Source organism: Microcaecilia unicolor, chromosome 3 (genome assembly GCF_901765095.1).
Source record: "Microcaecilia unicolor chromosome 3, aMicUni1.1, whole genome shotgun sequence".
In the NCBI taxonomy this organism is placed as follows: Eukaryota; Metazoa; Chordata; class Amphibia; order Gymnophiona; family Siphonopidae; genus Microcaecilia; species Microcaecilia unicolor.
The window spans coordinates 100629073-100644126 of NC_044033.1; positions in this window are offsets into that span (position 1 = coordinate 100629073).

Genomic DNA, 15054 nt, shown 5'->3' on the forward strand with positions numbered 1-15054 from the left:
TGGAGGCGGCCTTAAGGTCGTCCTTTGAGGCAGCTGCTTTAAGTTTGCAGGCCTCAGTTTGCGGCTCCTATGTGGCCAGGGCGTGCCTGACTATGGTGCAGCGGGCTTCCCCCTCGGATCTTTCCTTGAGGGCTGATTGGCCGGCCCTGGAATCGGGCTTAGCCTATTTGGCAGACTTGCTGTATGATGTCTTGAGAGCCTCAGCTAAAGGCATGGCTCAGACAGTCTCTGCGCGGCGGTGGCTTTGGCTGAAACATTGGTCTGCTGACCACGCCTCTAAATCCCGCCTGGCTAGATTGCCTTTTAAAGGCAAGCTGCTCTTTGGGGTCGAGCTGGACAAAATCGTGACCGATCTCGGCACGTCTAAGGGCAAGAAATTACCAGAGGTCAGGGCTCGGGCTAGTACTCGTCCCGGTACCTCCAGAGGACGGTTGCAGGAAGCCCGTCGGTACCGCCCGGGCAAGTCGGGTTCCTCTGCCCCCTCTTCCTTCAAGAGGAATTTCTCCCCCAAGCAGCATTCCTTTCGCAGAGACCGCCGTCCCGGAGGTGCTCCCTCCGGTCCTCCCCCAGGGTCTCGTACCCAATGACGGGGCCTTGGTCCACGCCCCAGTGCAGATTGGAGGACGGCTGGCCTCGTTTCTGGGCGAGTGGACCACAATAACTTCAGACGCTTGGGTGCTGGAAGTCATCAGAGACGGCTACAAGCTAGAGTTCTGCCGACCCTTAAGAGACGGGTTTGTACTCTCTCCCTGCAAGTCTCCGGTCAAAGCTGTGGCAGTGCAGCAGACCTTGGACAACCTGATCCGCCGGGGTGTGGTCGTTCCGGTGCCAGAAAATCAGATTGGCAAGGGACGTTACTCCATTTACTTTGTGGTACCAAAGAAAGGAGGTTTTGTCCGGCCTTTCCTCGACCTCAAAGGGGTCAATCGGGCCTTGAAAGTGCGGCACTTTTGCATGGAGACTCTCCGCTCTGTTATAGCGGCAGTGAAGGCAGGAGAGTTCTTGGCTTCCTTGGACATCAAGGAAGCGTACCTGCATATTCCCATCTGGCCTCATCCTGCGTTTTGCAGTCCTGGGACGACACTTCCAGTTCAGAGCCCTCCCTTTTGGGTTGGCTACTGCTCCGCGGACCTTTTCCAAAGTAATGGTGGTCATAGCGGCCTTCCTGCGAAAGGCAGGAGTACAAGTCCATCCTTATCTGGACGACTGGTTGATCCGAGCCCCTCTTATGCAGAGTGCGGCAAAGCTGTGGACCAGGTAGTTGCTCTTTTGAGCTCCCTGGGATGGATCATCAACTGGAAGAAGAAGAGCCAGCTGCGCCCGACTCAGTCCCTGGAGTATCTGGGAGTTTGATTCGACACCCAAGTGGGCAGAGTGTTCCTGCCAGACAATCAGGCTCAGGTGGACTAGTTCCTAGTAGCCTCTCCTCTTCGGGCTTGGGACTATGTGCAGCTGTTGGGCTCTATGCCGGCCACGATGGAAGTAGTGCCCTGGGCCAGGGCTCATATGAGACCACTATACTCTCTCTGCTGCAGCGCTGGACTCCGTTGTCGGAGGATTATGCTGTGCGCCTTCCCTTGGACCCAGCAGTGCGCAAGGCGCTGAGCTGGTGGCTGCAGACAGTCAAGTTGTCTGCAGGAATGCCTCTGGTGACCCCAGAGTGGATTGTCGTCACGACGGACGCCTCTTTGTCGGGCTGGGGAGCCCACTGTTTGGGAAGGACAGCGCAGGGGCTCTGGTCTCCTGCAGAGGCAAAGTGGTCTATCAACCTCCTGGAACTCAGAGCCATTCGGTTGGCGCTTTTGGAGTTCATCCCGGTACTGGTCTTGAAGCCAGTACGGGTCCTGTCGGACAATGCCACGGCTGTGGCCTATGTCTACCGTCAGGGAGGTACCAAGAGCGCCCCTCTAGCCAAGGAGGCCATGAATCTATGCCAGTGGGCGGAAGCGAACCTGGAGCAGCTTTCAGCGGCCCACATTGCCGGGGTCACGAATGTCAAGGCGGTCTTTCTCAGTCGCCATACCTTGGAGCCCGGAGAGTGGCAACTATCTGCTCAGGCGTTCTTGGACATCACGAAGCGCTGGGGCCAGCCGAGCCTAGATCTGATGGCGTCATCGGCCAGTTACCAAGTGCCGCGCTTTTTCAGCAGAGGACGGGACCCTCGATCCCTGGGAGTAGATGCTCTTCTCCAACAGTGGCCGACACAAGAGCTCCTCTATGTGTTCCCGCCCTGGCCCATGTTGGGCAGGGTGCTAGACCGGGTGGCAAGCATCCCGGCAGGGTAATCCTGGTGGGTCCGGATTGGCCCAGACGTCCCTGGTATGCGGACTTGATCAGGCTCTCAGTCGACGATCCTCTGTGGCTGTCAGTGGAGCAGGGCCTGTTACATCAGGGTCCCGTGGTGATGGAGGATCCCTCCCCCTTTGGTCTTAAGGCCTGGCTATTGAGCGACAGCGTCTGAGGAAGAAGGGCTTCTCAGACAAGGTCATCGCCACTATGCTAAGAGCGAGGAAGCGCTCTACTTCTACTGCTTACGCCAGGGTTTGGCGTATCTTTGCAGCGTGGTGTGAAGCAGGCTCACTTTCTCCCTTCACTGCTCCAATTTCTTCAGTGTTGGCGTTCCTGCAAGAAGGTCTGGAGAAAGGCCTGTCGCTCAGTTCCCTTAAAGTCCAGGTGGCGGCTCTGGCTTGCTTCAGGGGCCGCCTGAAGGGTGCTTCCCTGGCTTCGCAGCCAGATGTGGTGCGCTTTCTCAGGGAGTTAATCACCTGCGCCCTCCTCTGCACTCAGTGGTGCCTGCGTGGAATATCAACCTGGTGCTAAGAGTATTGCAGAAGCCGCCTTTTGAACCCTTGTCAAGGGCATCTCTGAAAGACCTGACGTGGAAGCAGTCTTTTTGGTGGCTATCCCTTCAGCCAGAAGAGTTTCCGAGCTCCAGGCGCTCTCTTGTCGAGAGCCTTTTCTGCAGTTCACTGAGGCAGGAGTGACTATTCGCACAGTGCCTTCCTTTCTGCCCAAGATTGTTTCTCGCTTCCATGTGAATCAGCAGCTCTGTCTCCCTTCCTTTCGTAGGGAGGACTACCCAGAGGAGTACTCTGCTCTTAAATATCTGGATGTGAGGCGAGTCATCATCAGATACTTGGAAGTGACCAATGATTTCCGGAAATCGGATCATCTGTTTGTCCTGTTTGCAGGTCCTCGTAGGGGTCTGCAGGCTGCTAAGCCTACAGTGGCAAGATGGGTCAAGGAAACCATTGCAGCGGCTTATGTGGCCGCAAGGAAGGTGCCGCCTATCCAGCTGAAGGCTCACTCCACGAGAGCTCAGGCGGCCTCGATGGCAGAGGCCGGATCCGTCTCCTTGGAAGAGATATGCAAGGCGGCAACTTGGGCTTCGGCTCATACATTCTCCAAGCATTACCGTTTGACGGTGGCTGCACGGGCGGAGGCCCGGTTTGGAGCTTCAGTGTTGAGGTCAGGGATTTCAATGTCCCGCCCTGGGTGAGTACTGCTTCGGTACATCCCACCAGTCTATGGATTGATCAGCTTGATGATATGGAAGGTAAAATTATGTATAATCATACCTGATCATTTTCTTTCCATTAATCATAGCTGATCAATCCATAGCCCCTCCCAGATATCTGTACTGTTTTTATTCTGGTTGCATTTCAGGTTCAAGTTTAGTCTTCAGTTACTTCAGAAAGACTTCGTGTTCAAGTTTTTTCACTTGGATTCTTCAAGAGTTGAGACGAGTTTGTGTTACAGTGAGCTGCTGCATTCCTCTCCCCCCCCCGTTTTACGGGGCTGGATTGAGACATAAATTCTGCCGGCACTCCCTCCCGCTTCGTGCGGCTGTAGGGCAGCTTTGTACCCCTCCCGCTTCGGCGGTGTTAGGGTCAGTCAGCTCCTCCCGCGGTTGCGGTTGCAGGATAAGCCAGATCCCCCCGCATCGGCGGGTGTGGTGTCCTCCCCCGCTCCGCGGGGATGAGCTGGACGGATTCCCCTCCCCCACTTGTGTGGGGATGAGCTGGGTTAATTCCCCTCCCCCGTTTCGGCGGTGGTGAGCTGGGCAGAGTGTCCCTTCGTGGGTGTAATTCTCTAAGTGCTGAGTCCTGCGGATGGAGCTTTGATATCGACATACTGAGGAGTTTCCGGCAGCACATGACCACATATAGGGAGGCAAAAGTTTGCTCTCTATCTCCACCTGCTGGTAGATGGACACAACCCACCAGTCTATGGATTGATCAGCTATGATTAATGGAAAGAAAATTATCAGGTATGATTATACATAATTTTACCATCTGCGGGATCCTCCGGATCTAAGTACTACCTTAAGCGGTTGTTTGGTTTGACGGGCGCTCCTTTGTTTTGACGGCCGCAGCGATCACCGACTTTGTTTTGACGGCCGCAGCGATCACCGATCACCGGAAATACGAGGATCCCGCTGTATCCGGTGTTTACACCGTCCCCCTTTCCAAAACAGCAACTCAAAGCAGTACCATCTGGGACTGCAAGAGCACAGTCTTCCTTGGACTTAGGTTGTGCTAATTTTTATTCATTGTTCTATCCGCTGTATCCGGTTTTTACACCGTCCCTTACAGCAGGCAAGATGCAGACCTGAAATTTTGCATCACAAATTTCTTACTAAAACTGAACTACTCTCACTCTGTTTACAACTCACAGCAAAGGAAACAGACCAGAATAAGAGCCAGGTTTTGTTTACTGAATCTTTTGCACTGTTCTTTCCTAAGCAGCAAGGATATTACTTTTAACTTCTAACAAGAAGAGTACCTGAGTAGCTCTAGTGGTGGTCGTCGATCCGGAGCCTTCTCTCTGCTGCCTGCTGTTGCAACTTCCTGCTTACGCGTGGATGGGATCTGGCAGAGAAAAGGCTCCGGGTTGGTCAGGCAGTGGTGAGGGGAGGATGATGAACCTAAGGGACGACATCGTAGGGAGCTGAGGTATGCTGGGCACTCACGGGCGGGTGGGGGCTGGGGGAGGAGGGAGAGAGGAGGAGAAAAAAAAACCCAGATGTTTGTGTGCTGGCTGCCTGACTGCAACAACCGGCTGGCAAAAATCAATAACATTTAGAGGGAGAGCTGCCTGGCAAAAAGCGCTACGTTTGTGAGGACAGCAGCCAAGGGAAGTCAACGATTGGGCTGGGGAGGCTTAGCCTCCCCAAGCCTCTTATACGGAGCGCCTATGAGAAAAGGTGCTAGGAAAATAGTCAATTAGAAAGTTATTGAAGGGTTAGATAAACACATGGAGATAATCCTGCACTTTTCTGGAAAGCAGTCCTATTTTGCTATAAAAGGAATATTGAACTAAGCTGCTGATTGTATTAACCTTTTTTCCTTCCATTTACACAGAACAGAGAAGTCATAGGGGCTGTTTTTACTAAGGTGCACTAATGGATTAGTGTGCATTAAGTGCCATACAGCCCATAGACATACAGTGGGTTGCATGGCATTTAGCGCATACTAAATCCATTAGCACACCATAGTAAAAAGACCCCATAGTAAATAATATCCGAAATTCTTGTTGCAACACCAGTAATGCTCAAACAATCTATATTAATAATTCTCACCTTCAATTCTGAACCTCACAGTGTGGCAGGGAAACACTGAAGCCCTGTACTGTTGCTGCCTGTCAGCACCACTCACTCTCACTGTCACTCATACACCCGCCCTCAGCCACGCCCCCCAGCCACACCCCTTCCGGACATAATTCTCTACCTTAACATTCCATTGAGGCCACAAGCTCCTGCCACTTCCGTGAAGGGTTCATAACTTCATGGTGATGAAGCCTCTGTCTGTCACGCCCTCACGTACAACGTCGTTACATCGGGGGCGGAGCCATTGCGCCAAAAGCGTGACGTCACAACCAGAGCCAGAGAAACAACAGGAAGGCAGGCGGAACCATTTTGCATTACGTCGGGGGCGGACCCATTTCGCGAAAACCTTGACGTCGCGACCACAGCCAGAGGAACAACAGGAAGGCAGACGGAGCCATTTCGCTGAACGCGTGCCGTCGCGGACGCAACCCCCTGCCTCACAATGACCTCCCAGTGCGCCGGCGATACACAAATGGCGCCCACCACGACCTTCAAAAACGTGACGAAACGAAACCTGCTCATCCTGTTTCCCCAGGTATGTTAGGTGCGTCGCCGGAACATGAGGGGGGAGCAGAGGTATTCACGACCTGCATCGGGGTAGAAAGGGGGTGCAGTCGGTGCGGACATTCAAAACCTTTCCCTCAAATCCCCTTGCTAGCGCCCGTTTCATTTCGCCCAGAAACAGGCCTCTTTTACTAGTTTTACAGAAGTGTCTACAGTATACCTCCCACTTACAATTTTATTCATTCCTCCATTTGTACTTCAAACATTTTACAAGTATAAAACATTAAACCTATCTCATAATACCATTTTATATTCCTTGGTAAAATTTGTAATGTTTCATACATGAAAGTATAACTACTGAAAGGATTTATTATTTTTTCTTCTCTGTTTTTTTCTCAAAATAATATTTAATATGCTTTCCCATAATATATACGTGCATAGGCTTTTCTTCTAGTATGGTACAATTGACTTAATCAACATTGTCACCATTGTCAGCCCTTGGTTCGTAGAAGCAGTCTACAATAGACTGAATCCTAACAGAATACAGGACAGGCCCAGACTAGGCCACAGTCTGGAACAGGACAGAGAGCAGAAACTGGAGGCTATACTGGAACCCACTCATGCAGGTAAATGCCGAAAGCAATACTGAAACCCACTCACGCAGGTAAATGCTGAAAGCAGGACTGGAACCCACTCACACAGGTAAATGTTGAAAGCAGTACTGGAACGCACTCACACAGTAGTGGGAAGCTGCGCTGGAGCTCACACACACACAGTGGATGGAAGGCTGAACTAGCCGGGACAGTGAGGGCAGCAAGAAGGCGTCTCAGGACCCACAGGAACAAGACAGCAGCTAGGGCGGCTAACGATGCAAGAGCATCTAGACAAGTGTGCAACAGGGTTAAATGCCCTGCTCCCAAGTCGGCGTCTGATGTCATTCACCGGTGCTGGCGACTGTATCAGAATACAGTGTACTAGCTTTTAATAAAATACTAGCACAACTCCTGCTGAAGTCACCTCTAGACTGAAAGTGTGGACATTAACTATGCACAGAAAATATGACTCTGTTCATGCTCAGCCAAATGTCCCCAGAACAGACTAAATACATTCAGAAATGCGCATCATCTTGCCATTCTATGTGCTTTCAGCTGTGGGCTAATTTTATAACGGGCATTGTGGAGGCAATTCTATAAGTGTGCCTTGTGTGTGTAAGTACAGCCTCAATTGGCACGTAATCTGATATGACATATGGTGCAGTTGCTGGGATAATTTTTCTAATTCTATATAAAGTAGCGTACAAGTGCAAGGGAGTGTACACATGGGTATGGCACCAAGTGCTTCATACAACTTAGAATATTTTCAGCTGGGGACATTGCATGGTGCGCTTTGGCACATTCACTTCCACCGATCTTTGACCTGGTGTAAGTGATCACACCTAACATTTGCTACACCAGCATGGATTTATGCTAGTATTCTGTAACATCTTAGGTATGCGTAAGTGCCATTAATAGAATTAGCACTCATGGTGCCCCATTGTTGCACTTAATTTGAGGCACCAATTTATAGAATTACCTCCTGTATTTGTGAAAATGGTTTTATAAATTACTCCTTAAAGTATAGTTTTCTCATTAGCAGTCCAAAACAGCTGCCTATGCATCTTGGTGTTAAATATTGAGCCTGCAAATAGGTGGGAAAATGTGGGATACCAGTGCAATAAATAAATAAATAAAAATAAAACTTTAATTCAGTCTTGCAATGGCACATTCCCAGAAAGCATCACATCTGTGGAAGAGTGCCTCCCCCCCCCCCCCCTTAAAAAGAATAAAAATGGACAGTTATTTTTGTGCAAGTGATGCAAATAACGGTTTTGAATTTTTGGAACGAGCAAAAGTGCTGGCAAAACTTGCACAGGGGATCCTGTGCATTCCTACTACCAGCACGTCTTCTGAGAGGACATTTTCTATTGCAGAATGGACTGTGGAGGACAGGAGAGCTAGACTGAATCCTGAGATTGTTGATGACTTATTATTCATCCACAGATATAAAAATCATAACAATACTTCAAAGGGCATATTTCTCCCCCACAAGAGCATACAGAACGGGTTGTATTTTGTCCCCCTGCACATTTTAACAGGGTGGGTTAGGGTTCCTTGGGGGTAGGAGAAGTCACATATTGTTAGGGTTGGAAACGTAGATGATGGCGGGGTGTTATTTCAGGTACTCATTATTGATTTCTATTTGTGATTTATAAACAATTATACAGAATATTGTGCCTTGTTATACTTTAATAAAAATATTTTAAATGTAAAATCATAAGTGTTTGAGGTTTGTGCAGATGAAGACAGAGCCCCTGGGGATGGGACAGGGACAAATTTTTCTGTATGCCATTCTCTAGTGAAGATTCTGCTAGCATGTAGTGTCTGGGTAGGAATCAGTAGCAGTACATTTTGTTTTAGTTGCCCAGTAGTAAGTTTATTGATGCTGTTGAGTCCAGTGTAATATTTACAGCACTGTCTGGTGGGTTAGCCCCGTTATGGTTTGGTAAGTTTGATACAGGTTTTGAATGTCCTTGTGGGGTTTTGTGTTATTTTGCAAAGTGTCTGGCCCTATTTAAAAGCAGGCCCTTGGCACCCAAAACAAAAATGTTGAAGAATAGTGGTCTCCACAGCCTCTAGAGTCACCACATAAATAAAAAACCATTTGCTTTAACAAAATATTTGGCAGTGGAAGAAGTGTGTGCTGTTCCTGAGGTGGTAATCACAATCTGAATAGTCTTTGTATAGCCTATTGTAAGGATAGCTCTGTTGTTGGAGAATATGGAGATTCAGGGTTATATTCAGATTCTGACCAATCCTATACAGAATATCGACTTCGCTCTACACAGAAGAATTTGTTGAATGATGATATCAATTATAATGACCATTTTACTTGATAGCTGAAACCAGCTAGAGGGGGAAGAGTTTCTTTATGCATAGAGATTCATGGTGTTTTGTATTGTTAATTTAAAAAAGGGGGTTGGGAGAGGAGTGTATTCTGTGTGTAAATGTCATTTTGGCTTGCTCCTCTGTTGCCACCCCAAATATTTCTGTCTCAAGACACCACTGTGCTGAGCTTAAAGCAGCCTCAGCAAGGGAAGGAATACTTAAGAGGGCCTCTTACCAAGCCACGCTAGCAGGTCCCAGTGCGGTAATGTCGACAAAGCCCATTCACTTTGAATGGGCTCCGTCGGCGTTGCCGCACAAAAACTGCTAGTGCAGTTTGATAAGAGGCCCAGAATCATGCAATACAGTCACATGGGAGTCATGCATGGAAGTAACTCCAAAGGGGTCTGGCTTTCCATGGACCAGTGGGGTCCCAAAGCAGCTGTTGGTGGAAATGTCTACAGCAAGAAAGTAAGTCAGGCCCTCATTCCACACAAGCCTGGATGTTCCCAGTTCATCATTAAAAATAAATCAATAGATTTTAAGTTGCTTCCACCTACTTTATTTTTTTATAAAATTTTGATAATAAAGTACAATAGGAACTAAAGTACATCACAGTTGAAATGTGCCATCATTGCCATAATGAAAGGAAAACAACTTATTCAATTCACCACATTACGGAAGCTAACCCTGATGCAGACAAAAGAGAAAATTACAGAAATCCATAGGGTGATGTAGTTGACATCGTAACTCCCCCTATTCCCATCGTCCCCTGAAAATGAAATAAAGAAAAACTATTTTCATTAGGAAGGCTTCCAGCTGAGAGGGATCATTAAAAACATAATTAACCTGCTGGTAGGAAATTAAACATCTACAAGGAAAATGTAAAAAGAATGTAGCTCCAATAGCTAATACTTTGAACTTTAATTGAAGAAATTGTCTCCTCCTCAGCTGGGTTGCTCTGCAAACATCAGTAAAAGTGGTAATTTTCTGTCCACAATGCACCAAATCTTTCTTTGAAAAATAAGCCTTTAAGACTGGCAATTTATCCTCTTCTGTTACAAAAGTAACAAGTAAATTAGCCGTAGTTGAAATAACATTCTGTGAAGTTTCAAGAAACCGAGGGGGCCTTTTAAACAAAAATACACTAGCGTTTTTATTTCACCAGCTGGTTTTTACTAGGAGCTAAAAACGCTAGTGTTGCTTTGTAAAACATCCCGAGTGAGATTAGCAATTGTGAGATCATTAACAGCCTGCTCTCCCTGCTCTGAATCAGTAACTGATGTAGACAAATCAGTTTAGACAATTAAATATTATCCACATCTGGCATACTCGCTTGAGGTAATTTTTAAACAATATCTCTGGTGACAAAAGTTGGGTTTTTGGAAATTTCAATAACCTAAGGTTTCTAATCCTTAGTGAATTCTCCAAAACTTCTGTGTGCCACGTCTGAACATTTAACAGATATTTGTTCCCAAACATGTCATTTCTTTCTGAACTGGCACTGTGTTATTGCATTTTAGGGGCAAGAATTTCTATGATGTCTTTCAATTTAAAAAAGTACAGGAAAATATTGTTTTTATAAAATCCTATCAGAATTCAATCGAACATTTCCAACACCACTTGAAGAAATATTTTATTGTAGATAAAATGAAAATTAGAACATAAACATTATCCACCTGTTGTGATATCAAATCTCCCCCCAAAAGTAAAGCTGTTTTGGATATAGGAAGTTTAACCCTCATTTTTATTTTTCTTGCAAAAAAAAAAACAAACAAGTTAGCAATGCAAAAATTAAATTTTGAAACTCTTTTCAATGAACTGATTATGAATTTTGCCTATATTATTTAATTATAACTTCATGGAGGATGACAAGGGGCATTAAAAAGAAAAAAAAAAAAACACAAGCCAGCCAAATGTCAAACTACAAAAATGAAATTTATTCAATCACAACCAAAGGAACTGAATCCAAGAATAGTCATTAACAAATAATGCTACTGCTAAGAATGATTATAAAACCCAATAGCAGATCCTTTAAAAGAAATAAACTTTTTGATCTGTGCTCTGTTTTGTTGTTGATGAAAAGAACATTTATGCTTCTGCATTACAAGCAATTATTCTCCTTTTCAATAGGTTAATCCAGAGGATCGGAAGCTTGTTCATTACAAGCAGCTCATTTCATAATTTTAAAAGGATGGATCCTGAGGAAATATGGATATTCTATTTTCATGCTTTAGAACCAGTTGTTGTGGAAGATTAGTAGATTCTGCATTATATTGTTAGCAATTAATTGTTCTCAGAAGTTTTAAACAGACCAGAAGAGGAAATTCAGAAGATCCAGCAGATCTGGAAGACAAATAAGTTTGTTTTATTTATTTATAAATTTCTAATCTGCGCCATCTACAATTCTGGACAGAGTACAAAAACCATACATAAGCAATTTTCTTCACATACCAGTAAAAAACAACATACAACTTAAAATCACATACAATAACATAAAACAAACTCATAAAATTAAAATTATATATCACAGTGTAATATAATTAAAACAACAGTTCATATTTAACACTTGCTGAAACAAACAGGTCTTTAAAACCTTTTTAAAATCTATCAAGTTATAATGGTCCTACCGTATAAAAGATCAAATTTCTGTAACCTTGAAGGTATACTATCTTAAAAGATGGAACATCTAACAAATTACGTGAAGAAGATCTCAATGACTTTGATGTAGATATAGACTTGAGGCAATTACTTGGGAGATTTTATACACCATTACTTTGAAAACTAAAATCAAAATTTTATACTGCATTCTAAATTCAACTGGAAGGTAGTGTAGTGGAAGGTGATCAAAATGCTTCAACCCTAAAAGAACTTGAGCTGCAGCATTTTGTGCAATTTGTAGTAAATGAAGGGCATATTTTGGCAAGACTACAACAGAGAATTATAGCCTATTATTATTTGTTACATTTGTATCCCACATTTTCCCACCTTTTGCAGGCTCAATGTGGCTTACATATAACTGTTACATAGTAACATAGTAGATGACGGCAGAAAAAGACCTGCACGGCCCATCCAGTCTGCCCAAGATAAATTCATATGTGCTACTTTTTTTATTTGTACTGTCCTCTTCAGTGCACAGACCATATAAGTCTGGCCAGCCCTATCCCCGCCTCCCAACCACCAACCCCGCCTCCCAACCACCAGCTCTGGCACAGACCGTATAAGTCTGCCCAGCACTATCCCTGCCACCCACCACCGGCTCTGGCACAGACCGTATAAGTCTGCCCAGTACTATCCCCGCATTAGCCGATTACGGTCTGAACAAATACATGGTATGAATGAATACAAAGTGATATTGTGGTAGAATGAGGTACATGTATGGTAGGTACAGTTAGGGGGAACTTAGGGAGGGAAAGGGGGAAGAAGAGTCAGATAATGTCTGTTACAGTTTTTGGTTACATTGTGTCGCAAGTGACCAGGTATTTTTATGTTGGGTCGGTGGGGTATGCTTTTCTGAACAGGTCTACCTTTAGTGCTTTCCGAAAATTCAGCTGGTTGAGCGTAGTTTTTACTGCTTTTGGCAATGCGTTCCATAGTTGTGCGCTTAGGTAGGAAAAGCTGGCTTCATAGGTGGATTTGTATTTGAGTCCTTTGCTGCTTGGGTAGTGGAGGTTTAGGTATGATAGTGCAGATTTTGTGGTGTTTCTGGTTGGCAGGTCAATGAGTTCTGTCATGTATCCCGGTGCCTCGCCGTAAATAATTTTATGAACAGTCGTGCAGATTTTGAAGGTGATACATTCTTTGATTGGTAGCCAGTGCAATTTTTCTCTGAGTGGTTTGATGCTGTAAAAATGTGTTTTTCCACATATAAGCCTGGCTGCTGTGTTTTGGGGGGGGTCGACATTTCTTTATGATTTGATCCTTGCATCCCGCATAGATTCCATTACCGTAATCTGCGTGGCTTAATACCATGGATTGTACCAGGTTACAAAATATTTCCCTTGGGAAGAATGGTTTTACGCGTTTGAGTTTCTACATTGAGAAAAACATTTTCTTTATGGTGGATTTCGCTTGGGTCTCTAGTGATAGGTTACGGTCGATTGTTACTCCGAGAATTTTCAGGCTGTCTGAGACAGGGAGGGTGTATCCTGGGGTGTTCATGTTTCTGGGTTTGTATGTGTTGTATTGAGATGAGACAGTGTGTTTCTTCTGTATTGAGTTTTAGTTGGAATGCATTTGCCCATGAGTTCATGATGTTTAAGCTTAGCTTGATTTCGTTGGTGAATTTCCACCAGATCATGTTTGTATGGGATGTATAATGTAACGTCATCAGCATAGATAAATGGGTTGAGGCATTGGGTGGATAGGGTCTTGGCTAGTGGGGGGTCATCATGAGGTTGAAAAGGATCGGTAATAGTGGTGATTCTTGCGGTACTCCGCAGCCTGGTTTCTACGGTGACGATGTTTGTTTTTGATTTCTTTTATTTTTTTATTTATCTTTATTAGCATCAGAACCAAACATGCTTATAGTGTACAGCTTCTTGTACAATACAATATTCGATACATTGTTTCACTTGATATGTTCTTGTGGTTAGAAAACCCTTAATCCAATTGAGAGTGCCATCACTGATTCCGAAGTATTCTAGGAGTCTTAGCAATATGTTATGGTTAACCATGTTGAATGCACTTGACATGTCAAATTGGAGGAGAATGCTCTTGCCTATTGCTATTTCCTTCTTGAATTTGGTTAGAAGAGTGAGTAGTACTGTTTCAGTGCTATGTAGGGGTCGAAATCCTGATTGTGACTCATGTAGTATAGTGAATTTGTTTATGTAGTTATTGAGTTGTTTGGTCACCAGTCCTTCCATTAGTTTGACTAATGGGATAGATGCTACTGGGCGGTAGTTGGTAATGTCGTTTGTTTTTTTCTTGGTATCTTTTGGTATTGGGGTGAGCAGGATGTTGCCTTTTTCTTGAGGGTAGATACCCTGTTGAAGCATGACGTTTAAGTGGGATGTGAGATCTATTATGAAGCGGTGGGGGGCAGATTGTATTAGGTAGCTGGGGCATGTGTCCAATTGACAATGGCTGTTGAGTATTGTTTAATCGCCTGGGTAACTGTGTCAGCGCTAAGTAGAGCAAAATTTGACCATATTTGGTCAGCAAGGTATTCACCAGGGGTTAGGTCTAGACCATTAAGTTTTCTATGTCCATGTTGTTCTGAGGTAGGGTTTTGCGTAGGTTTATGATTTTTTCATTGAAAAACTTAGCAAGGTTGCCTGCAGATGGGATGTCAGTGTTGGTTGTGGTGACCGGTGTTGTGTCCAGTAGTTTGTTCACGAGATGGTATAGTTTCTTCGTGTTTTGTAGTCCGGCCCAATTTTAGTTTTGTAGTATGACCTTTTGGTCTGTCTTATTGCGTATTTGTATTTCCTCTGTAGTTGTTTCCATGCGTTGAGTGTGTTTGTCTTTTATTTTTTTCCATGCGCGTTCCAGTTTCCTAGATTGTGTTTTTAGTTTTTTTCAGTTCTTTATTGAACCATGGTATCGAGTTGTGTCTACGTGAAGTTGTGTCTGCATCTTTGTCCCTACGCAGCCTCAGGGATGAACATCTTGGAAGCCTGGGCCACCGCTTTTAAAGTAAAACTCAACAGACAGAAAACACAATTCCTGGTACTTAACATTGAATTACTGCAGTGACAACTTTCCCAGCATCAACATTGAAGGGATCACATACATACATACAGACAGACAATCTGAAAGTCCTTGGAGTCACATTAGACCATAACCTAACCTATGAAAAACAGGCGACAAACATCACAATGATAATGTTCCGAACAATGTGGAAGCTCAAATGAATCAGAGGCTACTTCCGGAGAGAGGTATTCCGCATGCTAGATCAAACAATGGTCTTAGCACATGCAGATTACTGCAATGAAGTGTACACAGGTAGCTAGAAACAGCACAAAACACAGCTACTAGATTGATCAATGGCAGTGGTTTCCAAACGTTTTCAGTTCA